General features: G+C 40.9%; 1 protein-coding gene across 1 annotated transcript in view; it reads right to left on the bottom strand.

Annotated features, from left to right (window-relative positions):
- The window catches only part of MICU1 (mitochondrial calcium uptake 1), a 191,229-nt gene extending 171,096 nt beyond the window's left edge, over nucleotides 1-20,133 (bottom strand). The window contains exon 1 of the mRNA XM_070752267.1: nucleotides 19,980-20,133. The gene's annotated coding sequence lies outside the window, so the exon portion shown is untranslated. The remainder of the gene's footprint in view (nucleotides 1-19,979) is intronic.
- Between the last annotated feature and the right edge of the window lie 320 nt (nucleotides 20,134-20,453).

The following is a 20,453-nucleotide window of genomic DNA, read 5'->3' on the forward strand; positions in this document are numbered from 1 at the left end:
TAGGATGGATATATGTTTATCCCAGGCATGTTTAAATTCAGTTACTGTGGATTTACCAACCACGTCTGCTGGAAGCTTGTTCCAAGGATCTACTACTCTTTCAGTAGAATAATATTTTCTCATGTTGCTTTTGATCTTTCCCCCAACTAACTTCAGATTGTGTCCCCTTGTTCTTGTGTTCACTTTCCTATTAAAAACACTTCTCTCCTGTACCTTATTTAACCCTTTAACATATTTAAATGTTTTGATCATGTCCCCCCTTTTCCTTCTGTCCTCCAGACGATACAGATTGAGTTAATTAAGTCTTTCCTGATACGTTTTATGCTTAAGACCTTCCACCATTCTTGCAGCCCGTCTTTGAACCTGTTCAATTTTGTCAATATCTTTTTGTAGGTGAGGTCTCCAGAACTGAACACAGCATTCCAAATGTGCTCTCATCAGCACTCTATATAGCGGGATCATAATCTTCCTCTTCCTGCTTGTTATACCTCTAGCTATGCAGCCAAGCATCCTACTTGCTTTCCCTACCACTTGACTGCACTGTTCACCCATTTTGAGACTGTCAGAAATCACTACCCCTAAATCCTTTCCTTCTGAAGTTTTTGCTAACACAGAACTGCCAATACAATACTCAGATTGAGGATTCCTTTTCCCCAAGTGCATTATTTTACATTTGGAAACAATAAACTGCAGTTTCCATTGCTTTGACCATTTATCTAGTAAAGCTAAATCATTTACCATATTACAGACACCTCCAGGAATATCTTACTTCTTCATTCTTCTAAGATATAAAGCATTTTGTCCTAAAACACTGAGATAGTAACTGCTTCAAGATCATCCAAGGAATTTTCACGGTTGAGGATGAATATGAATAAGGCTACAGGCCTTATAAATATATAGATGAACCGGGCTATATACTTAAAATGGGAGAGTGTATTCATTTTTAAACTAAGACATTTAAGAAAAGAATTCTAGATGACAGCAAAGAGACAGAAAGCTCTTTTTTGCAGCGATTTAATAGTTTTCCAGATGCTTTACCCCTTCTCTCAATAGTCCCAATAATTTGAGTCTCCCTGGATTTAGCTAATAGATGATTTATTTTCTATGTATAATTATGAATATGTATAACAAATCTGTCTGAACTTCTTAATATAAATCAGATAGTTCAATCACAGCATGCCATCCCTAGTCAGTCAACAGAAAATCAAAGAAGTAATGAAAAAAAAAGATTTATAACCAACCAAAACTGAAACTCATACTAGCTGGATGTACACAGATACAAATTCATGCTATCTTTAACCGTGCACTACTGAATATAAACCACTTGGGATAAACCAAACAAACCATAATGTGCTCAGTTTAACATTCTTCATGGATGAAGTAGTTACAACGGTTAGAAAGACAAACTCCTTGTGCGTCCCATCACACTTGGTCAAGAAAGAATTCTATTCTATTCTATTCTAGAAGAAGGAGAAATTGTGGAACACAGGTAGTCCTCGACTTACAACTGTTCGTTTAACGGCCTTTTGATGTTATAATGGCAATGAAAAAAGTGATTTATGATCATTTTCCACACTTACAACCATCTCCATGGTCAGTTGATCAAAATTTAGATGCTTGGACTCCTTTGAAGGGGTGTTTTTTTGCGCCAAGACAATTCTTGGTTGTGTAATATTAGGTATATTGTCCCTTCATCATAATCCGGGATGGGCTGCTGAGGTTCACAGGGATTCGGGATAATCGCTAAATAAGATTCTGTCCAGTTCGAAGATCCCCAAATCCCACTTGTGGCTGGCCCATTTTAGATGCAGGGCGTGTGTGGAATCTCGGGGAGGGCAAAAATGGGCCTACTGGAAGTTCGGCCCCTATAAGGCCTCCAGAGCCTAGGGAGGCCACTTTCACCCTCTCAGAGGCTCAAGGAAAGCCTCTGTAGCCCAGATAATTCAAAAACACTTCTCCCACACTGTGATGCAGGAAGCCAACTAGGCTGTGGCCACGCCCACCCAGGAACCTGGCAGAGAACCCCTTGGTAAAATCTTTAAAGGCCACCCCTGATCATAACTATCTGATATAATGCCTAATAAAAATAATTCTGGCTTAAACTCTATATGTTTTCTGGTCCTTTTTTCCAACCACGCATGAATTTGTGTCCATAATTTCCTTGCTAAAGGGTCCACCGTATGTGAGGAGCAGGCGATAAGGAAGATACTAGTCTGTGAGGAAATGGACAGACTAACGCTAAAAATAAAAGATAAAGGAGGTACAGAATATTATGCTGCATGGAATAGATTTTATTAATGGTTAGAAACATGAAGTACAAGTGGGAATGCAAAAGAATCAGGTTAGGTGGACATGGAAAGAGATACTACGTATGCATTAGAATGTAGGTATTACAGTGATAGATAAGTTGACATTCTAGAACATGATGGTCAGAAATAACTGTACAACACTAGCTGGTCAGAAATGATGGTCAGAAATAACTGTACAACACTAGCACTGTTTAAAATAGTATATATGTTATTTTATTTTTAATCTTCAATATATCCATAAGTTTTTAATCTTTAATATATCTGTAAGCAAACAATAAAAATATATTATTAAAAATATATTATTTTTAAAAATCATATTTCATATTTATGACAGATGCAATGCTCCGGGGTGATGTAATTCCATTTTTGCAATCTTCTGACAAGTAATTCAACAGGAAAGCAAGATTCACTTAACAACTGTGTTACTAACTTAACAACCACCGTCATTCACTTAACAACTGTGGCAAAAAAAGATCACAAAACGAGGCAAAACTGACTTAGCAAATGTCTCACTTAGCAACAGAAATTCTGGGTTCAATTTATGGTCGTTAAATCAAGGATTACCTGCATTGTGGAGTGAAAAATATGCTCATAATGCAAATATCTAAGATGCAGAAAAAGCTGTGCTGTTCAAAACCTTAACGCTGGGCAAAACCTCTAAAATTGTTGAAAGGAAATAAACCATAAAATAGGAATGCAGAGAATAGAGAAAGTTTATTATTATTATTATTATTATTATTATTATTATTATTATTATTATTTTATTATTATTATTTATTAGATTTGTATGCCGCCCCTCTCCACCGACTCGGGGTGGCTCACAACAATAATAAAACAATGTGTAACAAATCTAATAATTAAAAGTCACTAAAAAACCCTTATTAAAAAGCAAAACATACACACCAACATACCATGCATAAACTGTATAGGCCCGGGGGAGATGTCTCAATTCCCCCAGCTAATAGAATCAGCTTTCAACATCTCTTTCTCTTATTCCATTTCCACAAACTTTCCTGGCTTTCATGGCTAAAGGGATATTCCAGGGACCCAGGGAAAAAAATCTATACTGTATATGGAATGATGCTTTTGATAGATTAAAAACAATCTTTTTTAAAGTGTTCTTTTGCACGAAAGAAAGCATGTGTTTCTGAAGCATGGGCTTGGTCAGTCAATCATGAACTATTTTTAAAAGCAGTTTCACTGAAAACATTTTATTCGTAGGCAGCATTTTTTCCCATAAGCCTCCACTGCTGTCCAATTTTCACTGCTTCATCAGAGATCCGACAGTACATCATGCATTTCTGGCCCCTTCAGAAACAGCTACTTGGCAGGCAGTGCTGCACTTTGTGAGATTATTTCCTAAGACTTCCAATAATATTAAGGTCCATATTGGGTTTGAAGTCAGCCCTGACAAACTATGTGAATGCAAAAGAAAAAAAAGAGCATCAGCCCTTCAGACCGTTAAGATTTTAATTGGACTGTTACAGAGTCTGCTTTGTGGCATTACCGACCTCGGAAAATGTTTTGTTGTGTAACGGTTGTCACCACTCATTAAGAAAGCCCTGGATGTGAAAGATTGCAGTTAATCTTCCTGATGTCAATTCTTGATTTCTCTTTTTTTTAAAAAAAAATTTTTTTATTGATTTAAAAAATATATATATATACACATTTACAAAAGTATAAGATAGATAATCAAACCATAACTCGAACAAGACAAAACTAACACATACAAACAAAAAATAATCATAGTAATACAGTATAGTTAATTACTTATTTAAATACACTAAACAATAATAACAATAACAATAAACAAATAACAATATATATTATTTAAATTCAAATTCTCTTATGAGGAGGAAAGTTATAAGTCATCTTCTAATTTCAAATTATCTTCTGGTGAAGTATACAATCGGTATCCACTTTTTTTTCCTTTTGGTTATCTTGATTTCTCAATTATGCCTAAGTCACTTGCAGTGTTAAATGTGACCTTCCTGGACAGTTAATTGCAAGTCAAACCTTCCACTAGAATATATTCTGGTTATTAGATTACGAAGGCCCAGCACTAGTAAAACTACTCAAAGCAGGCCAAGGGAAAAACCAGCTTACTAATGAAAAAAGGCAAGAAGGAAAGCAGGGGAGAAGAGTCAATGTTTGTGAACTGATGCTGCTGAATTTATGTGCGTTAGCGAAACGGACCCCTCTAAATGTAGACATCCACAAGAAAAGGAAGCACTATCTATTTCTAGGCAGATTGACAGCAAAAGGGAACCCCTTCCCATTTAGTAGATGGGAAGCAATGTTGTGTCATACTCCATGCTCCTGCACTGCGGTTTCTACAAGCAACTCAATTGGGTCAGACTCTGAGATCACAGTCAAAAATGTGGAAGGAGATCAAAGCCATTTGTGTGACACTTTTCTCTTACAGCACATGGGAAATAAGGAAGCCACCAATTCCCACAAAATTTTCAAAGATCAAAGCTGGTGCATACAGATGAGCTAGCCAATGAGCTCATAACTGATGGAGAAAAGTAGAAAGAATGAGAGAAAATCTTTATAGTCAGCTTTCTAAGACAGCAGAAATACAGGAATAATTTCATATGAAGAAGGCTTCATGTCACTTTTAGATGTAAAGGAAAGTAGGCTAGTCGGAGTTAATAGAAGCCAGTGTTGGTCTCTGGTATTCAATTGTAGGCGAGGATGTCTCTTTCATTTTTTATTGCCTTGCTCCTTCAATACACTCATCAGAGCATTGTCTAACTCTGTGGTGTCAACCTCGATTTCATTGAAGACCGTATCAGGGTTGTATTTGCCCTCGGGGGCCAGATGAGCATGGCCAGCTCAACATTACTTGTGTCGAGGGTGCCTGTGGACGCCTGAGTACATGGGCCTTTCAAGCTCTGTTTTCACTGGCAGAGGGCTGCAGGAGGCTGTTGCAGCCGAAAACGGAGCTTGGGAGGGCCGCATGCAACCCTCCCAAGGTCCATTTTTGCTGCCAGAGACACTGCAGACTGGTCCTTCGCTGTTTCCTGGGCAACTTCATGGGCCACCCCGTGGGCCACATCCGGCCCATGGACCTTGAGTTTGACAGCCCTAGTCTAGCTAGTGATATTACTAGAAGCTTACCCCAACTGATTTTGTTACAGGCACCCCATAGTTATTTATTAATTGGATTTCTATGCCGCCCCTCTCCAAGGAGATATAGCCTGGTGATATTCTTTGATCATACTTTTTAAATTAATGTGTCTCTTACTAGTTGGGATCTCTGCAGTTTCTTGCTCCCTCAATTCTTGCTTCAAGCTCAGTTCAAGAAACAGAAAGTGAGACCTGCTGTCTCTGTTCTTCGAAACATTTGGAGCACCTGAGAATCTAAACACGAGACAAGCCACAAAGACCATGTTCCCACTCAAGCAACAGCTGTAGCAATAGCATTTAGACTTATATACTGCTTCACAGTGCTTTACAGTCCTCTCTGAGCAGTTTACACAGAGTAAGCATATTGCCTCCAACAATCTGGGTCCTCATTTTACCGACCTTGGAAGGATGGAAGGCTGAGTCAACCTTGAGCATCGTGAAATTCGATCTGCCAAACCTGGCAGTCGGTGATCAGCAGAAGTAGCTTGCAGTACTACACTCTAACCACTGCACCACCGAGGCTCTATCTCAAACTGGAACCACATCAAGGGTTGATTAGAGAGGGACGGAGAACAATGCTTTGCCTCACATCCAAATAAAATACAGACTCCTGAAGGAATGAGGAAGATTCATTTTACTTTTCTTGCAGCTCCAAGTTTTGAAGAAAGTCTCAAATTTATTCTATTCTTGGGGTAAACATTACGAATAATGCTTAAAATACTTAAAATCATTTTTGCTTAAGACCAAAGTGTGTGCAATTCTTAGGACACAACTAACAATGGCTTGTTTTAATAAGACAACAGGCGCCACTCAAAAGCTGTATCTGATCTCTTAATCCTATGAACGATCAACAGTTAATTCCAACTTAGTGGGAATTCCATTCACCTGGGAACAGAAACTAAATTGGCTTACACTGAAAAGGAAAATTTCATTTCTTGCCATAGAGGTCCTTGCTACTATCAGTAAAAACAATTAATAAATGGAATAATTTGCCTCCAGGAGTTGTGGATGTTCTATCACTTGGAGGTCTTCAAGAAAAGATTGGACAACCAATTGTACATGATGGAATAAGGTCTTCTGTCTTGGGCAGGGAGTTTGAGTAGAAGACTTCAAAGAACTCTTCCAGCCCTAGGATTCTATGATTCTTCTCATAGACAATGTATACATGGCCTATTTGGGGATTTGTTAACAGATTCTGAAACCTTTGGGGCAGCAAAGCTGGCCTAGACTTAGCATCTAGATTCAACCATCTGAGGATTAAGCAGCAGCCAAAATGTTTATTGTCTTCTCGCCATGGAGAATTTATCATCTCAGTCTGATTAATGTCTATTATCGCTTTGAGAGGACACCTATCCCAACAAATATCCATTCTGCAAAAAAATAAAATTTAAGTACTGAACTGTAGCTTTTTTCATTTTTCTTCAGGTGACATAATTGTCAGGTGCAGTTATCATCATTCAAGACACGTGCATGGAACAGTAACAAGGCAAATCATCATAACATCGTAAAGTGCATTGCCATCACTGCTGACTGTACAAATTGACTCTCCTCAACTGAAATGTATTGGCTGCAGTCCATGGAACATTTCCCATGATTTATTTTTCCATTTTGGAAACAGCTAGGGAGGCCTTTCCCACCAGCAACAACAACAACGAAAATATCCTTCAGACAAAATAATGCTCAGTTAGGTCCATCCTTAAAACCAGTTTTGTTTTCCATTCCATGATTAATGCTGGTTACAAAAAGATAATTTATTCTGCATCTATCCCTGAAATTCTTTACAGGTAGTCCTTGTTTAGTGACCGTATTTGAGACCAACCACTCAGCTGTTAAACAAAGCAGTCTCTAAGTGAACCCACAGATATGCTTACGACCACAATAGAGCCCAAAATTTCTGCTATTAAGTAAATTTTACCCTGTTTTACAACAGTCACTAAGTGAATCACTGCCAGTATTAAGTTAGTAACATGGTTGTCAAGTGAATCTGGCTTCCCCATTGACTTTGCTTGTTGGGCAGTTGCAAAAGGTGATCAGATGACCCCGCGACACTGTGCCTGACATAAATCTAAATCAGTTGCCAAGCGTCTGAATTTTGATCACATGACTGTTGGGAAGCCGCAATGGTTGCAAGTGTGAAAAATGGTCATAAGTCAATTTTTTCAGAGCAGTTGTAACTTTGAATGGTCACTAAAAGAACAATTGTAAGTCAAAGACTGTATGCATTATCTTTGTTCAGGTTTCCTTTGCTGTGAAAGTCCTAAATGCAAGGATTAATTGTAAATTTACATTTTCATCACTTTCATATCCCCAAATAGTTGCTAAAAGGGAGATTACCTGTATTTCTGTGTGCCAAAACTGAATCAAGATACCACTGCCAAGGCAACTAACTCACCTCTTTGGTTAATTCAAGATTATTATTTATTAGAAAGATTCCACCCACAAATTCTACTACAGTATTTAAAAAGCTACTAATACACGGAGCCTTTTTGCTGAAATACAGTTAGATTATAAAGGAACAAAGCAGTAACAATAAGATAAAAGAGTAAATACAGGTAGTCCTCAACTTACAACAGTTTGTTTAGTGACTGAAGTTACAATGGCATTAGTGACTTATGACCGTTTTTCATACTAATGACCACTGCAGCTTCCCCACGGTCAGGTGACTTACATTCAGATATTTTGCAATTGGTTCATATTTATTTATTTACCAGCATTTATTTTTCTGGTGTAAAACTTTTTCAATACATTACAAAATACCTTTTATTTGTGTTACAATAAAAACAGTACTGTATCTCATTAGTTAGACGTGCATAATCCCAAAAATAAATTTCCAATTCCAAATTATTTACTTTCGGTACATATCAAACTCCCAAACTCGACCTCTAATTTTGACATCTAGATAACCAAATTTCTTCTAAATAAATTCACCATTAACTTCTTTTTAACGATGTTAACTCATTATGTCTATCATCTTTCAAATCTATATAAGCCGTCATGCTTTCTTCCACTTCTTATACATTTTTCTTTAAAAACAAAAATCCTTATATAACCTTCTCCTAATTAATAAAAATAAAGAAATATAAAAAAGACAAATCCACAAATCTACTATTATATTAAAAAAAACCAACTGTTACCAATCCAATATTTTAAACCTTACTTTCTTATATTTTTATATATTAAAAAATAACTTCTGACATTAAATCCAATTTCTATTATAAATTCTTATTAACTTTTCTATATTCTCTTCCTATTTGTTCATATTTATGATAGTTGCAATCAGGGGTGGGTTGTAACTTACCTCGCCACCAGTTCACTTCCTCCCGCGCCAAGTGGCTGCGTGAAAATTGCGCACCATGTGGTCATGCCATGCGTTTGTGTACATGCTTCGTACACATGTGCGCGTATGCAGTGCCAAAAATTCAAAAAAAATTCAAAAAACCACAAAAACAAAATGGCAGCAAATACGCAGTGCCGGGACTCAGCTTCTGCATATGCGCAGAAGAAAAAAATCGAGAAAAAAGTCCCCCCACCCCCCAAAAAAACAATCCCCCCCCCAAAATCAATTTGAAAAGATGATGGTGTCCACAGACAGCACCGACAGAAACTGCTTGTGTTGTCACCAGCAGTGTGTAACCAGTTGCGGGCAACTGGTCTGAACGGGGAGGAACCCTCCTCTGGTCGCAGTGTCCCATGATCATGTGATCCCCCTTTCAACCTTCTGACAAGCAAAGTCAATGAGGATGCCAGATGTACTTAACAACTATGTTGCTAATTTAACAACTGCAGTGATTCACTTTACAAATGTGGCAAGAAAAGTCGTAAAATGAGGCAAAACTCACTTAACAAATGGCTCGGTTAGCAACAAAGATTTGGGGCTTAATGTGACTACCTGTATCTTGAATAAATAATCTCTGCTTGAACATTTTGAGGTTTAAAACCAACAATGCACTCATTCCACATTCTTTATTCTACTTTTATATATACAACTCAGCATTTATTTATAATTTCATGAAGGCTGACCAATCTAGTATACCTAAAATGAAGCTATTGATTGGGAAAGTAATTAATATATCAAGTCCATTATGCCATTTTATGCCTAAGCCAGACAAATAAAATTGAGTCCTGATAGTCCATCCACTTATTCAAAAAATGATTATTTATGGATACTAGACAGAAAATTATAAGCAGAACCTTTGCAGTAGCAGACATGATTAATTTTCCATAATACCTCTGAGACATAAAAGGTCTTTCCAAAAACATTTTTGGGGCAAATAAGATAAGGAAAGCCATGGCAGCTTTTTCCAGCATTTTTATTATTAGCATCAGGCTCTCAAAGTATATGTGTGTATGACACTGATAAAAAAACACTTCATATCTACCCTAATACATACAAATATGCCCCCCCCCCCCCGACTTTTCACTGGCATCCTCACAGACCAGTATTTTTCAATTGTGGCAAATTTGTCCTGGACCTCAACTCCCAGAATTCCCCAGGCAGCGTACTGGAGATTCTAGAAGTCCAGACATCTTAAAAGTTGTCAAGATTGAAAAATGTCACAGATCCTGTGACTAGTAATATGTTTACTCAGCAAAAATTGGATTGTATCTTTTAGTTTTTAATAGAACAACTTCTTTGCTGACTTTAGAACTCAGATTTATTTCCAAGTTTAACATTTTGTGATTATTATTTGTATGATCGTGTTTATTCTTAATTTGCATTACATGGCTTCTTAGTATCTGCGTAGCACCAAAAGATGAACACAGATCTTGCTAAGTTTGTTTGCATTTTATGAGCTTAGCTATTTTTGACACCTCTGGGCACCCATAAAGCTTATAACCCAACCTGCTATTTAAACAGAAAGGCATGCAAGCATCTAGAAAAGTGCTTTCTTGGCTTGCTGCTATGGCCTTCCATCAACTTTGCTGGAAGGAATATTTTGCAATATTCTAGCCCTTAAAATGTTTCTGTTCTGGTGGTCAAGGGAAGCTGACCACTGCATAGTAAGTACTATTTCATAGTTTCATGGTGCAGTGAAATTATTAAGAGAGAAAAAAAGGGGCTGAACAATCTGCCTGCAACACTTTAAAAATCAATCTTCTTTCCCAGGACCAGAAAATAATGAGGGAGAGCAGCCACATGATCCCAGCAAAATATAAAGCTACTCTAAAGGGTTATAAGCTTTATATTTAAGTGCCTGCATGTATTTATTTAAAGAATTTATACAGCCACCTATCTCATATAATGGTCCTAAGTGGGTCACAACACCCAATAAAAAATAATAAAAATAAAACCTTCTCACTAGGCACTAGACCAACCATGCTATTAGCCTCTTGACTCAACCCCCATCCAACCCCCGATGCTTGGATGGCAAGCCAAGGATTGAAGGATAAAACTTCCCTTGAAACACAAAGTGGGAACCTGTTCTGAAGAGGTGTATTTCCAAGGTGCCATCAGATGGGACAGAATCACAGAATAACGGAAGGGATCTTGGAGGTCTTCTAATCCAACCCTTGGCTAAAGCAGAAGAGATCATACCATTTCAGACAAATGGTTGTCCAATTTGTCTCTTCTTAAAACACTTTGGTTTTGGAGCACCAACAGCTTCTTCAGGCAAGCTGTTCCAATGATGGTTCTAACTGTCTGGAAATTTCTCTTTAGTTCTATAGTTCTCTTCTTGATTAGTTTCCATCCATTGCTTCTTGTCCTGCCTTCAGGTGCTTTGGAGAACAGGTTGACCTCCCCTCTTCTTTGCAGCAGCCCCTCAAATATTGGAATACTGCTATCATGTCGCTCCTAATCCTTTTTATCAAACTAGGTGTATTTAATTCTTGCAATCGTTCTTCATATGTTTTAGCCTCCAGACATCTTAATCATCTTTGTTGATCTTCTTTGTAATATTTATGATCCTACTATGTGACCTAGTGGGATGGGTAGGTATGTTGGGGAAAGATAGTCCCACAAATAATCTCAATCTCAGTTGTGAAAGAAGCCAGCAAGAATATTAAAATCATTGTTTTTCTCTTGATAAAGTAGGATAATAGGATTTCTATAAAGTTCACAACAAGGCGACAGTATCTGATTTGAAAATATGCATAAAATAATTGGATGTTTTAGCAGTCAATAATTGGATGTTTCGGCAGTTAATTCTATATAATTTAATTCTCTTCTGGTTTGGTTCTGCAACCCAACAAGACAGACACAGACTTCAGAGGATGATTAGAACTGCAGAAAAAAACAACTGCTACCAACCTGCTTTCCACTGAGGACCTGTATACTGCACAGGTATACAGAGATCACTCTGCACACTCATTAACAACTGGCACAAAAGATGAAGTTGCGTAATCCCCTTTTACCATGGTTGTTCTTCTGGCATCTGCTAGGAGTCTAGGAGGACCCCCAAATTGCACACTGAATCAAAACATGGCTCTGCAACCCTACTCAGGGTCAAGGATGGAGTCTCTCCAGTTCCAGGACTCATGGGACCAAACTTCAAGGGCATGTGATCTTGGAATAGTCAAAACAAGCCTGTTTTCCTCCATCCAGACCTTCACAGCATCCAGGTATTGGGAGAGATCTTTGACAATTTCATTTGAACAGCCAGGGGCAGAAATATATAATTGAGTATCACCAGATATTAAAGATGCCATAGCCTATGTTAACAGATCACCTTTCCCAGAGGTTGAAAAGGAGAAGGGAGAATTCTAAAACACTCTGGAAAGCAGAGTAGTAGGTAAGTCAGGCCAGCTTCAGAGCAAACCAGTTTGTCACAAAGTGCAACAGAGTATAGTGATACCTTGTCTTACAAACTTAATTGGTTCCAGGATGAGGTTCTTAAGATGAAAAGTTTGTCATACGAAACAATGTTTCCCATAGGAATCAATGGAAAAGCAATTAATGGGTGTAAGCCCAAAATTCACCCCTTTTGCCAGCCGAAGCGCCCGTTTTTGCGCTGTTGGGATTGCCCTGAGGCTCCCCTCCATGGGAAACCCCACCTCCAGACTTCTGTGTTTTGCAATGCTGCAGGGGAATCCCAGTAGGGCAGTGTTTTTCAACCGGTGTGCCGCGGCACACTAGTGTGCTGCGAGACATGGTCAGGTGTGCCACGAGGCGGCTCGGGCCCCCCCCACTATTGCCCCCCGCCGCCGCCGCTATTGGCACCCTCCCGCGGGAGGCTGGCAAAGGTTGCTTTGAAAGTCGGCCCCCTCGCGCCCATGGCTTCTCGTCGCTTCCCTGAAAGCTGCGCGTGTGTGCACGCGCGCACCCCAAAATACCCCCGCATGCACCCTTTTTCACGGCCGCGCGCTCCTCATCCCCCTGCCAGCCCGCGGGGGGGCGGGGAGGCGCCGGCAGCAGAAGGGAAGGGAGCCGTGGCCGCCCCTGCCTCCCCACGGTGCCTCCAGCCCCCTCGGCCTTTCGGCGCTGCCCCCCGCCCGTCCCCTCTCCTCCTCCGCTGTCTCATGCTTTTCGGCGTGGCTCCTCCAGCACCCGGAACGCACGCCCTGCCCGTCTCACCTTTGCCGAGAGCACTTTCGTCCCGGGCTCTCAGCAAGGGGGTTGCAGGAGAGACAGGGCAGCGGAGGCCAGCGAAGGTGATATTCAATGTCGGGGGCGCGCGGGCGGTTGCGCGCGCTCCCTACCCCCCTGCTAGCCGCTCGGAATATTCAAAATAAGAAAAACCTTCGCCGGTGAAGGCTTTTCTTATTTTGAATATTCCGAGCGGCTAGCAGGGGGGTAGGGAGCACGCGCAACCGCCCGCGCGCCCCCAACATTGAATATCACCTTCGCCAGCCTCCGCTGAGAAGAACGGAGAGAGAACGAGAGTGAGTGAGAGAAACAGACAGCAAGATAGAGAGAAAGTGAGAAAGAGAGAGAGAGAAAGGGGGAGAGAAAGAGATAGCAAGAGAGAGAACAAGAGAGAGAAAGAGTGTGAGAAAGAAAACAAGAGAGAGAGAGAGAGAAAGCAAGAGAGAGAGAGAGAAAATAAGAGAGAGAAAGTGAGAAAAAGAGAGAGAAAGAGGGAGGGAGAGAAAGAGACAGAGAGAAAGAACAAGAGAGAGAGAAAGAAAATAAGAGAGAAAAAGAGATAGCAAGAGAGAGAGAAAGCAAGAGAGACAGATAGGGAGAGGAAAGGAGAGAGATAAATGAGAACAAAAAGGGGAGAAAAAAGGAGAAATGATTGAGGCAGAGAATGAGAGGAGAGAGAAACAAAAGAGAGAGAGAGAGGGGTGATTCCTGAAGCATATGGTAAAAAGCACCCAAATAATAAGAAACGCCCCCCAGCCCACACCTGTTTTTGAAAAGAATAAAAGAGAAAAAACCCCAGCCCTCAACTGGTTTTGGAAATGGTTCCAGTGTGTATACACACACACACATAAGGGGGGAGAGAGACAGGGATGGAAAAAGAGGAGAAGTGAGAGGGAAAAGGAATGAGGGAAAAAGGGAGGAAGAGAGAGAAATGACAAACATGAGAGAGAAAAGGGGGAAAGACAGGAGAAGTACCCAGAAATGAGATATAAATTTGAGTAGGGATGATTGATGATTGACTGTATTTATAAGGGGATGTTACATGGGATTGTATATACGAGGGGGTTATGTATGTATGTATGTATGTATGTATGTATGTATGTATGTATGTATGTATGTATTTATTTATTTGTGTCATTTTGGTTGGTGGTGTGCCCCAGGATTTTGTAAATGTAAAAAATGTGCTGCGGCTCAAAAAAGGTTGAAAATCACTGCAGTAGGGGAATCCCAGCATCGCAAAAATGAGCGCTTCGCTGGCAACGGAAGTCCAGAGGTGGGGTTTCCCAGTGAAGGGAGCATCAGTGAAATCGCAGCATCGCAAAAACACTGAAGTCCTGGAAACCCCACCTGTGTTTTTGCGATGCTGCAATTTCACTGAGGCTCCCCTCGCTAGGAAACCCCACCTCCGGACTTCCGTTGCCAGCGAAGCGCCCATTTTTGCACTGCTGGGATTCCCCTGCAGCATCACAAAAACACAGAAGTCCGGAGGTGGGGTTTCTCATGGAGGGGAGCCTCAGGAGAATCCCAGCAGTGCAAAAACAGGCACTTCGCTGGCAACGGAAGGCCGGAGGCGGGGCATCCCAGCAGTGGTGGTGGGTTTGTAAGGTGAAAATAGTTTGTAAGAAGAGGCAAAAAATCTTAAACCCTGGGTTTGTATCTCGAAAAGTTTGTATGATGAAGTGTTTGTAAGATGAGGTATCACTGTATTTGCTATATAAGCAATATCCAAGATATATACGACTTTATGCAGAAAATACGATATATACAACTTTATGCAAATATATCTTTAAATGCAAGATATATACCTGTAAATATATCTATGCAAGATATATAACATCTTCTGCCATATATCTCCCAGCGACCGACTAGAACCCACAGGGTCGGCCTTCTCCAGGTCCTGACGGCCAAACAGTGCCGATTGGCAGAGCCATGTGGGAGAGCCTTCTCTGTGGCGGCTCTGACTCTGTGGAATTAACTACCCCCAGAGACTCACACTTCCCCCACCTTCCTAGCTTTCTGAAAGGGTGTGAAAACAGGGCTCTGCCAGCAGACCTGGGGTCACTGAGCAAGATCAACTAGCCCAGCCCAAGAAGTATGAATGTTTGTTGAATAACTGTTGTACTTTGGGGGTTTTTAACTGTCATTATTGTCATTGTTCTATTATGTTGTTTATTATTGATTTTTTGATTTTATATTAAATTACTTTATTACTGTACGCTGCCCAGAGTCCAAAAGGAGTAGGGCGGCTAAAAAGTCAATTAAATTAAAATAAATTAAATTAAATTAAATTAATGCAGAAAATATGACTTTAGCAATAGAATGATCAACGCCTGGAATGAACTACCTGACTGTAGTTTCTTCACCAAACCCCAAAAGCTATAACCTCCCGGTCCTCTCCGCCTCTCAGTCCCGCCCCTCGCCCATGGCCCGCAGAAGCTGCCTCCTGAGCCCTGAGCTCTCTTGCCCAGCGGGAGGCGAAGCGCTGGGGGGTGCCAGGTCAGCCCTCCTGCCTCCCCCCCAGCCAAAAACCCAAGCCTCATTGCCACCGCAGCCACCGAAGGATGCTTAAGCCTCCCGGTCATCCCCGCCCCTCTGTGCCGCCCATCGCCCGTGGCAGGCAGAACTGCCTCCCAAGCCCTCTTGCCCGGTGGGAGGTGAAGCGCTGGGGGGGGAGTTCAGGCCAGCCCTCCTGCCTCCCCCCCAGCTAAAAACGCAAAGCCTTGCCGCCGAAGGAGGCTTAAGCCTCCTGGTCCTCCTGCCGAGCAAGAGAGCTTGGGAGGCAGCTTTTGCCGGCCATAGGCGAGGGGCGGGACGACCGGGAGGCTTAAGCCTCCTGCAGCAGCTGCGGCGAGGCTTTGGGTTTTTGGCTGGGGCGAGGCAGGAGGGCTGGCCTGACACCCCCCACCCCAGCGCTTCACCTCCCGCCGGGCAAGAGGGCTCGGGAGACAGTTCTACCGGCCTACTATGGGGGATCCTTCCAGCCAAGAGCGATGTGCGGGAGGGTTGGGAAGGACTGGGAGGCTCAAGCCTCCTTCGGCGGTGAGGTCTCGGCTTCCAGGTTTCTGAGTTTTGGGCTTGCACACATTATTCGCTTTTACATTGATTCCTATGGTGAAAATTGCTTCATCTTACGAACTTTTCATCTTACGAACCTGGTCATGGAACCAATTAAGTTCCTAAGACGAGATATCTCTGTATATATATGTGTGTGTATGACATATATATATATATATCCTAGTCTCCCTTAATTTTCAAATTCAGCAAAAAAACATAGCATAAATACAGGAGGAAAGAAAAAGAAAAAGCTAACCGCATTGAATAATCTATATTTAGAGTTCATTTTTGAAAGCAAACTCCTGGTCAGAATTCTTGGGCTGTCATTTTCAATAAATGTCACTATAAAACTTACTAACTGGAGCCACACTTGTTTCTAAAGTTCACTTCCAATTCTGAGTGCTGCTAAAGAGATCTGACAAATTGTTGTGAGGATAACTTTGTAAGTCACTCTACATTCTTTAAAAATAAGAATATTTTTAAAAGAAAAATATAAATATGGAATTTATACTCTGGAATATTTACCATACTATTTAGAGTTCACAGTACAGTAGTATATTATTAAAAAGTTATCTTCCTCTGTAGAGGTTTAGTCATTTTGGAGTTAATTGTGTCACCATTCAGCTATAAGGTCATACCACAAATTCACATTAAGCCAAAATTAAATAAACCTAAAAGCATTCCATGTTTTGCAGGGAGATGTATTCAATGAACACATGCTCTAATGTTGATATGTTAATCACATTAGATCATCTTATCAGAATCTATATTAGTTTTAAATGTGATGTATGATTCAGCTGGAAAATCTCAGTAACCACACAATATCCTTTCATCCCTCTTTGCCATATTATTGAAACTCTAAATAGACTAAGATTTTAGAAAAAAATTATCATCAATTGAAAGTTCTGAGAATGGTGCAGTAATTAAAAACTATTGGGAGGGGGGAAGAATAGTTGTATGATTCACTTAATGACTGTGACAAAAAGGGTTGTAAATAAGGCCAGGATTCACTTAACAATCTCATTGCTTAAAGACCTAATTTCCAGTCCCAATTGTGGTTGCAAGTCTAGGACTATCTGAGGTGGAGTTGACTATAATGAAATAAATTGAAACTAGGCTCTGATTCTATTATTTCACAATAAGCAACTCTACCCCAGGTAGCTTTTGGCTCTAATTTTAAGCATTTTTCTAAATGTAAGCATCCTACAGCTAATTGGCTTGTGCAAGATATCTATAGAGATTATGGAAAGATTGCTGAAAATCCCCTTAAGGGCTTCTAGGTAAATATAGGCCATTAGAGTCAGAGAGCAAGAAAATTTTGTCTTCTGGATAAAGATATAACTGAGGTTTGATAAGGGCAATGTTACAAAACAGCCTAACTTTCCAATATTTAGTACAACTGGCAAAGAGTTACAGTAGGGTTTTTTTTTAAGGGTTTTTAAGCATCCTACAAAAATAACTCAAAAGTTGGAAAGAAGTGTGGCTGAGGTATGCCACACACTTTTTATCATCTCCAGTTAACCTATCAATGGATCCAGGCAGATACAGAAGGATAACAAAGATGACACTCTTTCTTCTGAATCTTCTTAGCTATACAATTTGGGATGAGCACCCTTTGAATAGTGTGGAGTAGGAATGGATTTCCAAAGGAAAAATTGCAGACTACAGGAACCAGGAGTACCACTCAGACAACCCTAAGGACACAGATAAATCTCCAAGTGCTTCAACTATTCTGTAAATGCAAATTACCAGCTATCAGCAAGGAATATAAATCCTTCCATCCCTCACTATCTGTCAGAGCTGAAGAAGCTTTTTGGGTGAGAAGTGAAACATTTTCAAAATAAAAAAGTTCAGTTGCCTCCCGAAAAAGCACCTTTGGGTCCTTCTTCTGAGATAGATGATGGTGCTGTTCATCCATCGGGTTTGAAGAGGATATTGACATCAAATGGGTTGTGAGCTATACGTGATGTGGGTGACATCAAATGGATTGACATCGAATGGTTTGTACATATACAATTAGCACAGGTGCCCCCTAAGGCTGTGTGCTCTCTCTATACACTAATGATTGCATCTCAAATGATCCATCTGTTAAACTACTGAAGTTTGCAGATGATACAACAGTGATCGGACTCATTCAAGACAATGATGAATCCGCATACAGACGGGGGAAGTTGAACAACTATCCTTGTGGTCTGACCAGAACAACCTAGAACTGAGCACACTCAAAACCGTAGAAATGGTGGTAGACTTTACGAGAACCCCTTCCACCCTTCCACCTCTCACAATACTAGACAACACAGTATCAACAGTAGAGACCTTCAAATTTCTAGGTTCTATCATATCTCAAGACCTAAAATGGTCACCTAACATCAAAAACATCATCAAAAAAGCACAACAAAGAATGTTCTTTCTTTAATCAGAACTGCAGAAAAAACAATTGCTGCCAACCTGCCTTCCATTGAGGACCTGTATACTGCACCAGTCAAAAAGAGGGCAAGGAAAATATTTACTGACCCCTCACATCCTGGACATAAACTGTTTCAACTCCTACCCTCAAAACGTTGCTACAGAGCACTGCACACCAAGACAACTAGACACAAGAACAGTTTTTTCCCGAACGCCATCACTCTACTAAACAAATAATTCCTTCAACACTGTCAGACTTTTTACTAAATCTGCACTTCTATTCTACTAGTTTTTCTCATCATTCCTATCATCCTTTTCCTCCCACTTAGGACTGTATGACTGTAACCTGTTGCTTGTATCCTAATATTTTTATTAATATTGATTGTTTCGTCATTACTTATTTGACCCCTAAATGTATCTTTTTCTTTTATGTATGATGAGAGCATATGCACCAAGACAAATTCCTTGTGTGCCCAAACACACTTGGCTAATAAAATTCTATTCTACTCTATTTGTACGCTTGTGGTTGGTAAGGCCTATGCGAGCATGAAAAGTTCTGCCACATGTTGGGCAGACATTTGTGAGCACCACTGTCGCAGCATTCACAGCTCTGGCAGAGTGCTCACTTCTACTATTAGATGATTATGAACATACATTTAACTTTTATTTTTTATTTGGTGCCTTTGAGTCAGCGCTGACTCCTACAACTGCAGTTTTCTTAGCAAGAGTTAACTTTACACAGTCAAGGGTGTCTCCAACACTCAGGATACAGACAGCTTACAAAAATGCACCAACCTTTACCCCAGACTGTCTATTTATTTTCCATGTTAATTCCTATTATATTCCTATTACAGCTTACAAATATGCAACGATGCTTATCCCACATTGTCTATTTATTTTCCATGCTAACTCCTATTATATTCCTATTACAACTTACAAATATGCACCAATGTTTACCCCACACTGTCTATTTATTTTCTATGCTAATTCCTATTATATTCCTATTACAGCTTACAAATATGCAGCAATGCTTATCCCACATTGTCTATTTATTTTCCATGCTAACTCCTATTATATTCATATTGGACGTGCTTCAGAAACATTCTATATATAAGAATATGCATCACACATCACACGCCAGAGTCCCAGAAAGGAAGGCACATAGGTATGGATGTAACGGGAAAGCAACGGGTTACGCTTTTCAGGTGTATGGGGCAGAAGAGTTACAAAGCAAAGGCTTTAACAACAACAACACGTAAGCAGAGAGCAGGAATAGGACGAAGGTAAAGGAAAACACCGGCTTTGCATCACAAAAAAGAGAATATTGGGGATCGGCGCTATTCCTAAAGTGGAAATAGATTGAGGGCAACTTTCCTCGCTCTGGAGCTAGGTAAGAGGAGACCTTCGCCCCGCTGGTCCTCCTACTTTAGCCATTCGACTCTGCGTGACTTCCAATCCGGCTGGAGACTTGAGGCCCGCTCCCCTTCACTCATCATTGCCCGACTCTCCCGCCATTGGGAATTTCCACCCTCCCCTCCCCTCTCCAGTCTTACCTGTCGGTTTTCCCACAGGGGGCGTATGCACTTCCTACCCCAGGGTTCCGGAGTGAGCGAGACCAACGCCGGGCTAAGGGGGGGGGGGGAGCAGGCAGGAAGCGTTCCGCCCAACCGGGCAAAGCGAACTGCTGAGCCCAGCCCTTGACTCCGCCCACTCTAGGCTCGGCCCGCCTGTGCCTCCGTCCTCCTGTCATGCAACGCAGCGTGTCTACGTCACGGGAGCGCTTTCCCCGCCTCCGGGAAGGGTTTCCTTTTTGCTTCAAAGAGTTTGCGGGTGAAAGGGGGCGGGGCGGTGGGCGAGACTTCTTGTGCAATGTTATGGAGGTCGCCTTCAGGCTTTCATGAATGGCTTTGAGAATTGCGCTTAGAAAATGGTCTCAGGCTTCCAAAGGCGGTGTGGAATACTAAAGATTTCATTTTGGACGTTACAAAAGGTGATAGCCCCAGTTTGAAGAGGAGGTTGGCGTGATG

Source organism: Erythrolamprus reginae, chromosome 5, assembly GCF_031021105.1.
Source record: "Erythrolamprus reginae isolate rEryReg1 chromosome 5, rEryReg1.hap1, whole genome shotgun sequence".
Classification (NCBI taxonomy): domain Eukaryota; kingdom Metazoa; phylum Chordata; class Lepidosauria; order Squamata; family Dipsadidae; genus Erythrolamprus; species Erythrolamprus reginae.